This window comes from Accipiter gentilis, chromosome 17, assembly GCF_929443795.1.
Source record: "Accipiter gentilis chromosome 17, bAccGen1.1, whole genome shotgun sequence".
Classification (NCBI taxonomy): domain Eukaryota; kingdom Metazoa; phylum Chordata; class Aves; order Accipitriformes; family Accipitridae; genus Astur; species Astur gentilis.
Window position 1 is genome coordinate 6,353,040 of NC_064896.1, and position 9,365 is coordinate 6,362,404.

The following is a 9,365-nucleotide window of genomic DNA, read 5'->3' on the forward strand; positions in this document are numbered from 1 at the left end:
CCGTGGCATTCCTTTGGGTACCACGTTCCCTTGGGTACTGCGCTCCTTGCTGGGGGGAGGTTGGGCTCTGAACAGGACCCCTCCCCTCCCCCCTAGGCTTGGGTCCATGGCCCGAGCCTTTCACCAGGGTTTTTGCCGCTGGTGCAGTCAGCCAAGAGCAGCTCTCGGTTTGAGCTCTGGGCTGCTACTCATTTCACACAGGCCACCAGACATGAACCGCGCATCTGGGACCCTGCTTCAAGTGGCGAGAATATGCAAGACAGGAAAGGTGGATTTTTCTTTTCCAGTCTCTCCTCGTCCTCTTCTAAATCGCCTCACTCCTCATCCACCCCAGCCTAAGGCACTTACTTAAGCAGATATTTCTACCCAAGACCAAGCAGATGATCCCTGGCAAGCTGAACTCCAGCCTCACCACCATGTAATCCCTGAGCCAGACACAGCTGGGTGACCTGGAGGTAAATGAGTCTGCACCCATCCCACGGTGCCAAGGACCTCTCTCCTTAGTATCGATATTTTCCTACTTCTTGTGCTGCTCTGGACAAAACAAACCAACAACAAAAAGTGAGCCAAGCTGCTTGATTTTGCAGCCTCCATAGATTTCGGAGGCAGAGACGGCCACAGAATAAAGATATCCTGTTCAGAGGAAATAAATAAGATGTTGATTGGCAAGCTAAATCCTCCACAGCGTCGCTGCCCGTATGACTGGAATCCCAAATGAACCAAACTGCAACATGTTTTATGCTGTTTCCGCACTCCAAATGCATTTTTCAATCTATTTCCTTAAGCCTGTAGGACCGCTGTCTCAAATTCCACTTCCCATTTCTCCACTTGGACAGAAACACTAAATACAAGCTCTCCTTAGCGACAGCACCTTTCATTTCATTTCTCAGATTTCTAAGCACATCGGAAGGGTTAGCATGTGTTAACAGAGCCATTGTCATGAGATAATGGCCTGCTATTAGAGCATCTTTTTTTTTTTCTTTTTTTTTTTTTTTTTCCTTTTTTCTTTCTGATGGCTGTGGGCCATTTTCCTGTGATGTGAGAAATGATGTCTTGCAGTTCCTGGACATATTATGGGATCAGCCTTGTCACACAGCCCAATCAGTTCTGTGATCTCTCTTTTGAGAGAGAAAGAAGAAAAACATCCCCCTGGGACGTTGTGTGCTAGCATGACAAAATCAGGCCACTGAAGAGGGAATAGCTGATCCCAGGTTGAATAAACCCTGAGCCTAAAGATCAGCACCCCCAAGTAGGGCACTCTGCAAGAGGTCTGCCATGGACTCACCCTCTGCCTCTAAACAAAAGCCTGTCTCCAAGGGAAATAGAGCTACTTGTCCTCCTCTGCACAGCCTGGAGAAACGGAGAGTATCAGCCTGAGCAGATAAATTTTGAGGTCAAAGTCTAAGAATTTATCAACTCTGGTTACAGTCTCCACTTGCCTCTCCTTAAGAAATAAAGCAGCTTAAATGACCTGGAAATATTAAGTCTGAGATAAGCAGCCAGGTAAAACAAGACAGAGGAGCTGGAAAGAGAAGCATGGGCAGCAGGGGATAGCTTACAGCTGCCACAAGGGCTGTCCACAGCCAGCTTCTGCCAGAGGAACAGCCCGGCTTCCTTCAAGGAAGCCTATGGGGATGGTAAATCCTTGTCTGGGAACCAGCCTGCCATGAGAAAAATGTTCTGACTGTGCCCAGAGTATGAGATCAGGGATGGAGGTTACCCCTATGGAGAAAAGAGTCTGTCCAGCAAGACATCCAACCCCTTCCCATGAGGTCTTTCTCGTGCACTGCATTAAGGGATGCAGCCAGGGAGATGAGGGGAGATCACAGCTTTCTGAGCCCTCCTGAAGTCTGAGTGGAGAGAATCTGGTTTAGGACCAAAGCCCTGCTGGCCCAGGCTTTAGGTCAGGACACAGTAGTTGTAGAGGATGCTGTAACGCATCTTGCAAGGACTTCTGTGCAGCATTGCAGGGTGATGACAGACAGCTGGGTAACATCAGGATCCGGAGAGTGGCAGCCAAACTCCAGGCTCATAGGAACAGAGGCCAGGAAAGGGTCTGGAGGAGAGGTGTTGGGACAGAGTAGTATGGGTGGGAGAACATCTGGAGGTGTCTGGTTCTGCACTTTGCTCAGAGCAGGGTGAATGCAGAGCAGGTTGCTCAAGGCTGTGACCAGTTGATCTCTGAACACTTCAAGGGTCTCTACCCTGACCCCCTTCTGAACCTCTAATAACAGAAAATCTCACACCCATCCTTTACTCGTGGCCATCTCATGCTGGTTGGTTTGGCCATCCTTGTCTCCTACCTCCAACATGACTCCCTGGACTTGGGGAATTCACATCACCGTTGTGCCTTCCTTTCCCTCACCTGGAGCTACCTGGCAGGTAATCAGACAACCCTGCTCAACCTCAGGGTTAATTAATGCTCTCAGCATGAAAAGTGAGATGGGAGCAGTCGTTATGGGCAGTTCTGGCTCAGTGCAGCGCTGTTTCAGGAAGGACTCAACATCTTTTCCTTCCTGCTCCCTCCCATAACAGGGATGAGAAGGCAGCACGGGGGAAGAGTCCCACTGGCCCGGTGGTGTACAGAGGATGCGGGAGGCAAACGAGGTGCATCAAACCGGGGCCAAGGCGTAAGCGTGGCCTCAGTGCAACCTTCGTGTAGCACCACATCAGCCAAGGCTGCTGTTGATTCCTTGTTTGGCAATGCACACCCTGCAGAGGTGCTTATTTATTTATTTAACTTTTTTTGATGCAAAGGTTAAACAAATCAAACATTACTGATTCAGTGCAAATGACAGAAGGCTAAGTGGTGTTATCTTTAATTACTGTCAGTGTCAAGGAGAACAACAGGGTAGTGGTGTGGGGGTGTAGGTCTCGTTTCGGGGGGGAGGGGGGGTTGGCAGGTTGTCATTTGCATTCAGATGGGGACATCTAGTGCCCACGGTGACATATTGCAAGGATTGAGCATCCCCGCACTGTGTAATGGAGATGGAAAGCCTGGCTTGCAGCCCCCTCCCCCTCTTGGAAAGCAGTTTTTGCATTGCTGATACTGCTCCCCCACCCCACCCCCTTCACCTGCTGCTGCAAAGGCGCATCCTTCAGAGGATGTGCCCAGGGACATCCTGTTGGTCTAATCCTGCTGCCTCCAAAAGGACTGCCTGTGGGGTTTTGTGGGTCTTGCCATGGTGCAGGTCTTCCCCAAAGCCAAGTCACCACCACGGGTTCCCTACCCGGCTGCATCCAGCACCGAGCGGGACAGGGCATGAGCAGAGCCTGGGACAAGCGTTGGGCTCCTCTGGGTGCCCAGGGATGTACATGGTGACAAGGGCTGCCCCCGTGCGCCAGGGGGTCTGTGTTGTGTGAAGCCAACACTGAACACACCAGGGTGTAGCATGGGGAAACAGAAGGGACGGGGTTCCAGTGCTCCCAGTTCAATTCCTGTGGCACTGCTCCCAGTCCCTCTCCACCTCTGGAGACATCCCGCGGTCCAACACACTGTCAGAAAAACCAGCCTGACTCCTGCTCTGCGTCTCTGTCATCCAGAGCTGTTTCTTCATTCAGGGCATGGCCAAGGCTGTGGGTGGGCACCCGGAGGCAGGTTTCCTGCAGGGCAGCTCTCCATCCAACCGCCTGGCTGCATGCGTGTGGCGTGGGGGCCTTGGAGCCCACCAGCTGCTCTGCTGAGGGGGTGTCTCTAGCCCCTCTCTGCTCTAACTGCTGTCCCAAATGTCCTCTGCTAAGGAAAACGTACCTTGAAAAGAACAAGCACAGCTTTTTTCTTTTATTCATTCTCTAAGGCAGACAGCCTTATCCAAGCCAGGAGGAAGCCATACGCATTTTAAAGCGAGGATCCTTTCCCTCTCACATTTATCACACTCCCTTTTGCACACCCAGCCAGCTATCTCCCCAGTTTTTGAGCATCTGGTGTTCTGAGGCTTTCCAGAATAGGCTGGGGATATGGAGAAACTGGAGGTTTTGGTAAGAAATGTGGCCCAGTATGATCTTATAGAGTGTGAGGGTGTAACCCAGACCTACCTGAAAAGCCCCCCTTTGCCCATCTGGAATAGTACTTGGCTTTCTGAGCCTTACCGCTCCCAGCGGGCAGTGTGGTGAGAGGAGAAGCATCCCGGTCCCCTTGGTACATCCTGGCAACCAGGAAGACACAGGCTTGGTCCTGTTTCAGCCAAATTGCCACCAGCCCTTGCACCCCAGCACACCACGTCGGGGTCTGCAAACTGCTGTCGCAGGTGGTCCCTTTTAAGCAGATAGAGTTTTGTTGGCTTAATGCCAGTCTCGCCTCACCCTTCCCCCCCATAATTCTGATTTTGGGGACAGGCCCCTGAGACATGAAAAACCCCATCTTTCTGTCACTACGTTTTCTCACTTTGTTCACTTATTACTAGAAGGCAACGGTCTGTGGGTTTGAGAATTTCCGTCGCTGTCCTACATGCTAAAAAGAGTGCACTTCAGTTCCAAATATACTTCCACTTCTACTATTGTATCTCTTTTCCCACATCTATGTCTACCTTAAATTTTCTTTTCCCCTTACACCTGCTGCTATCAAGATCTCCTACATATATATTTGAAATTAAGCCTTTATTTCCCAAAGTAGCCCTTGCTATCAGCTCTAGCGGTAGCTCTAGTAATTACTTTCTTCCTATTAGTTAGTGAGACACCGTGGCTAATTTGTGGGTACACTGATAAAACCCAGAAGTGTCAGGTCTGACAAACTGAAGTCTGACTGCATGAAAGGTCAGGAAGCGATTTCCCCCATGTAGGTGGTTTATTAATTTTATGCCTTACTGAAAGGTCTAGCAACAGAGTCCCTGAGACTCCGGGGAGCCCTGGCACACGACCCGACTGCAGCCGCTGCAATACTCACTCGTGTTCCTTGCTGTCTGCGGAGATGCCCGCGCACATTAATTCACCAGGAGCTCTGGGACAGGACATGCCCACGCCAGCTCCCGGCTACCTGTTAGCAATCCGACCTGCGTAAGGTTGTGCTGTGGTAACCAAAGTCCCTGTTTCCAGCTGATTGCTGGAGGTGGAGAAGTTGCCCCTTTCTAACTCCTACACCCACTGTACCTGGGGCTTCTTGCCTTGCTGTGCCGCCTCGTAGGAGCTGGCTGTGGTACGAACCTGCAGCTTCTCTGCTGCAAAGTTCAGCTCCAAGCAGAGGCAGAGGGTTTTTACCCTTCTCTCTCTCTCTCTCTCTCCAAAATGTGGCCATTTTCATCAGGAGAAGGCCACACCAGTTTGGGACAGAAAGCTGTGCGGTGTGAGAGCCGGGGGTGGGGGGTTGTGACCCCAGAGACATCGTTCCACCGCAGGCTGTGCCAAAAGATGCCGTCTGTTGATTGTGGACAGGTCTCCGTCAGCCAGGATGGAAAACCAGAGGGGTGTGGGTGTGCGCAGAGGTATAGGCAGTAATGCAGCTCTCATGGCTCAGCAGTAAAATTACCTGTGTGCCTCGTCCTTCGACTGCCTTGGGATAGCCCTGGAGAACAAGGGTTCTCCCTTCCTGACCATCCCTATGGTGCCTCAAGCACTTTACCGTGCTGCCTGCTCTGCCGTGTTAGGGTTCACTTTCTCCACCCGGAGGAGAGGGATAGCGATCTGATCTCCACCAAAGAACATAGCACTACCTGAGGACAGATAACTGTTCAGCATTTATTGTTATCTCTAGTCTAATCTACACAGTATATAATAGTGGGAATGAATAGGCCACAGAACAGTAAAATACCACAACAATTGTAAAACTCACAAAGCAGTTCCTGCCGTGATTGGTGATTAAAAAATAAATAAATCCAAATGACTGTCTGAAGTATAAAGCCACTTAAAATTTATTGCCAGAGCTCTGATCCTTAGCAAGTTCATCACTAAAGGAATTATACAGGGTAGTGTACTCTGGCTTGTTGAAGCCTCTTCCCAAGTTGAACATAAAATGACAAGTAATAATTTGCACAACATAAATTTACTAGCGCCTTAAACTGTCTGTTCACTGAATTACCTCAGAGGACTAAGAGGGAGGAAGCTCGCTGCTTTTCACAAGGAACAGTAAATTCATACAGCCTGAGACAGGTTTCACTGCCTGATGTTGCTTGGAGAAAAATCATAATAATAACTGGTCTGCTACCTACCCATTCATTAGCAGCAATTACACTGTATTAGTGTTACAAATTGCTATTGAAAGATGTTACCAAGCTAGAAGCCCTCAGTTTAATTGAAAGCACTTTTTTATTTGATTACTAATGGCCCTGTGTTATAATATCAATGACCTGCATGAGAAAATTACTTCCCCAGAGGGATCTTGTTGGCAAAAGAGCTCTGCTGGAAGACAGAGCTTTCCTCCTGCCTTGGGGAGCAGTGGAGTCTTCAATCTTTCAGTGGCGTGCTCAGCACCCAAGGGGAGGTAAAGAAAAAGTGGTCAAGGATTTTTTTTCCATACCTAAAGGACAGTATTTTATAAATTATTTTGCCAGAAGATCTAGGGGAACTTGGGACTTGGTGGCAATGTGGAGGGAAGGACTGGTCGTATGTAGGATGCAGCAGCAAAGAGAGGGAAAAGAAGTTCCATGTCTGCAGAAGGATCATTTTACAACCTCCAGCAAAGAGGCTTTCACTATAAGCCCATCACTCCACAATTTGGGACGTATAAGTGTTTTTTTTCATTGTGTGCAGCATCTTTTATTTCCAAGATAAGCATGTAATTAGCTCAAAGAAAATGCAAAGAGAGGCTCATCTAGTAGGTTTCCATCTTGCTGCCGTTGGCGATCCATTAATGAAGTCTAATTACAATGTCAAAAGCCTATGTTCTAGCCCAGTGACTAATTGACTTTGGAGATGCAAGAGCTCTTTTGTTGTTTTAAGCCAGGAGAAGTGAGAAGGGAGGAAAAATAATTGTTAATTAGTTTAGTTCTGCTTTATCTGTAACACAAAACAAAATATTAGTTACAGAAGCAATTCTATGCCTGATAATATATCTTGGCCCTCCTGCCATTGCAGAGCACTGGAGAAGCATTCTTTTCTGTTCACACCTGCAAACTATTTATGGCCCACTCCTACGCTGTGTTCCTTGTGGAGGATTTTACTGTGTGAAGTAGGCCTGATGATGCCAAAAGGTGAGCTTGGATTGAGGTTTTCAGTGAGTAAGGACCATTATAGAGAGAAATATGAAGACTGTTACTGATCAGATGGGATGGATGGACAGACAGATAAACTCTAGGAAAAATAGCTAGGAAAAGACAGGTATAATGGTATGCTCCCCATAAAAACTGAAAACAAGAGCTGTATATAGGGCTATTTCTTTGCAGCATCCAGGAGTATTGCTCTTAAACAAGGAACTTGGTGATTTAGGAAGACACCATGTCTCCTAGTTCCTTTCTCGAGGTAGCTTGCAGAGCTTTGAAGGGGAAATGCTTGGTATATCAGCCCTTCACATCCCAGTTTGAGTCCCTAGCTCCTAGGCATGGTCCTACCTGGATCAGTCTCCCTAGAAAGGGCTGGGAATTGTTTTGCTCCCCAAAGACATGAACAGCATTGAGTTTTATGGAAGTTGTTGGATTAAACTGGCAACTTGCAAGGTAGGCTGAATGGATGAAGTTTTCTGTGGAGGTGAATATCCAGCCCTCACCTTACATGAATTTATCCCATTACCAGAAAAAGTGAGGCAAATGGCTTAAACTACAGAATGACGATAGTACTATTTTATCATGTAGACATTTCCATGCATGCCGTGACAGGAATTAACATCAAATCCATCTTTTAGTTCCTGAAACTATTAAATTTTACTTTCAAGGCACTTAAAGAATAAATAGGCATATAAGAAAATTAACTACAGGAGCTCATTTCCATGATTAGCAAACTGATTATAGCTGGGGAAAAAAAAAAAAAAAAAAAAAAAAAAAGAAGAATGCTGTCATCATCTTATCAAATAGAAGTGAATTGCCTCTAATCAGCTGTTAGATTGAAAAGACATAGGAAAAAATGGAAAAGGAGAAAAACAGAGTAAAGAATATGTCCAGAAATATGTCAGGGAACCTGGACATTATGGGAAACCGTGTATTCCATGAGGACCAGATGAGTACTAGACTGTACGACCATGACAGAAACAGCAGCTTTAGTGGCCCCAAAGTTCTGTTTTCTTTGAAACCTTGTGGCACAGGACAACAATTTCAGCATAACTACTCATCTCATTTCTGAGAGTAATAAATGAGGGTCCCAGCTACACCCATGTCTTCATCCTTACCTCACCTGTTGAGATCAGCCTGACAAGTAGTGAGGTTTCCAGCCTCTGAGCTGTTGTTTGTACAGATCCCTCTGCATTTCTCAAAGCCCAGTTGCTTCCCAGATTTTCTTCTGGCCAGGAACTGCTGTTATCTCTTTTCCTGGCTTTACCATGGTAGAAAAAACCCTCTGTCTCATCCTTGGGCATATGGTGCTGGAAGGATTTTTGAGCGCAGTCCATTACCCAATGAAGCCAGTAGGGGCCATGGTGAGAATTCTTAAATATTTCCATCATCTTTGATGTTTTCTGGGCTATACTTGAACCCTGGTTTCAAACAGGGAGAGACAATAGAGTCAACAACTCATTAAGCAACAATGAAAAGAAGATACATAGGCTTGTTTGATCAACTGCTGGACCTCCAGATCTTCTCATCCACAACCATTATGGATCCATTATTCCTGACTCAAGGAGACAAACCATTACAGCCCTATATGTTCCTCCTTATTTTCACACCCACCTCCTGGATTGCTCCTCACTTGCATCCTCACCAGTCCTTTCCACAGCTCGTTCGCATAACACTTTCTGGCTGTATGAATACAGGATCATAGAATCACAGAATGGTTGGGGTTGGCAGGAATCCTTTAAAAGTCATCTAGTCCAACCCCCCTGCCATAAGCGGGGACATCTTCAACTAGATTGGGTTGCTCAGAGCCCCGTCCAACCTGACCTTGAATACGTCCAGGGATGGGGAATACACCACCTCTCTGGGCAACCTGCTTCAGTGTTTCACCACTCTCATAGTAAAAAATTTCTTCCTTATATCTAGGCTGAATCTAGCCTCTTCTAGTTTAAAACCATTACCCCTTGTCCTATTGCTACGGACCCTACTAAAAAGTCTGTCCCCAGCTTTCTTATAAGGCCCCTTTAAGTATTGATTGGCTGTAACACTGTGCTGATATGCAATGTTATTCAACAGCAAGGTAAGATTCTGCACTGTGTCAGGAGCTCAGATGCTGATAGTCCTTGATAAAAAGAGAAGCTGTGAACCAGAGCATGCACAAGCTTCTTTTCTTCTGCTTACTGCAGAGGGTTTTGTTCCCCCATTATAAATAAATTATCTTTAAGATGGAAAGTGATT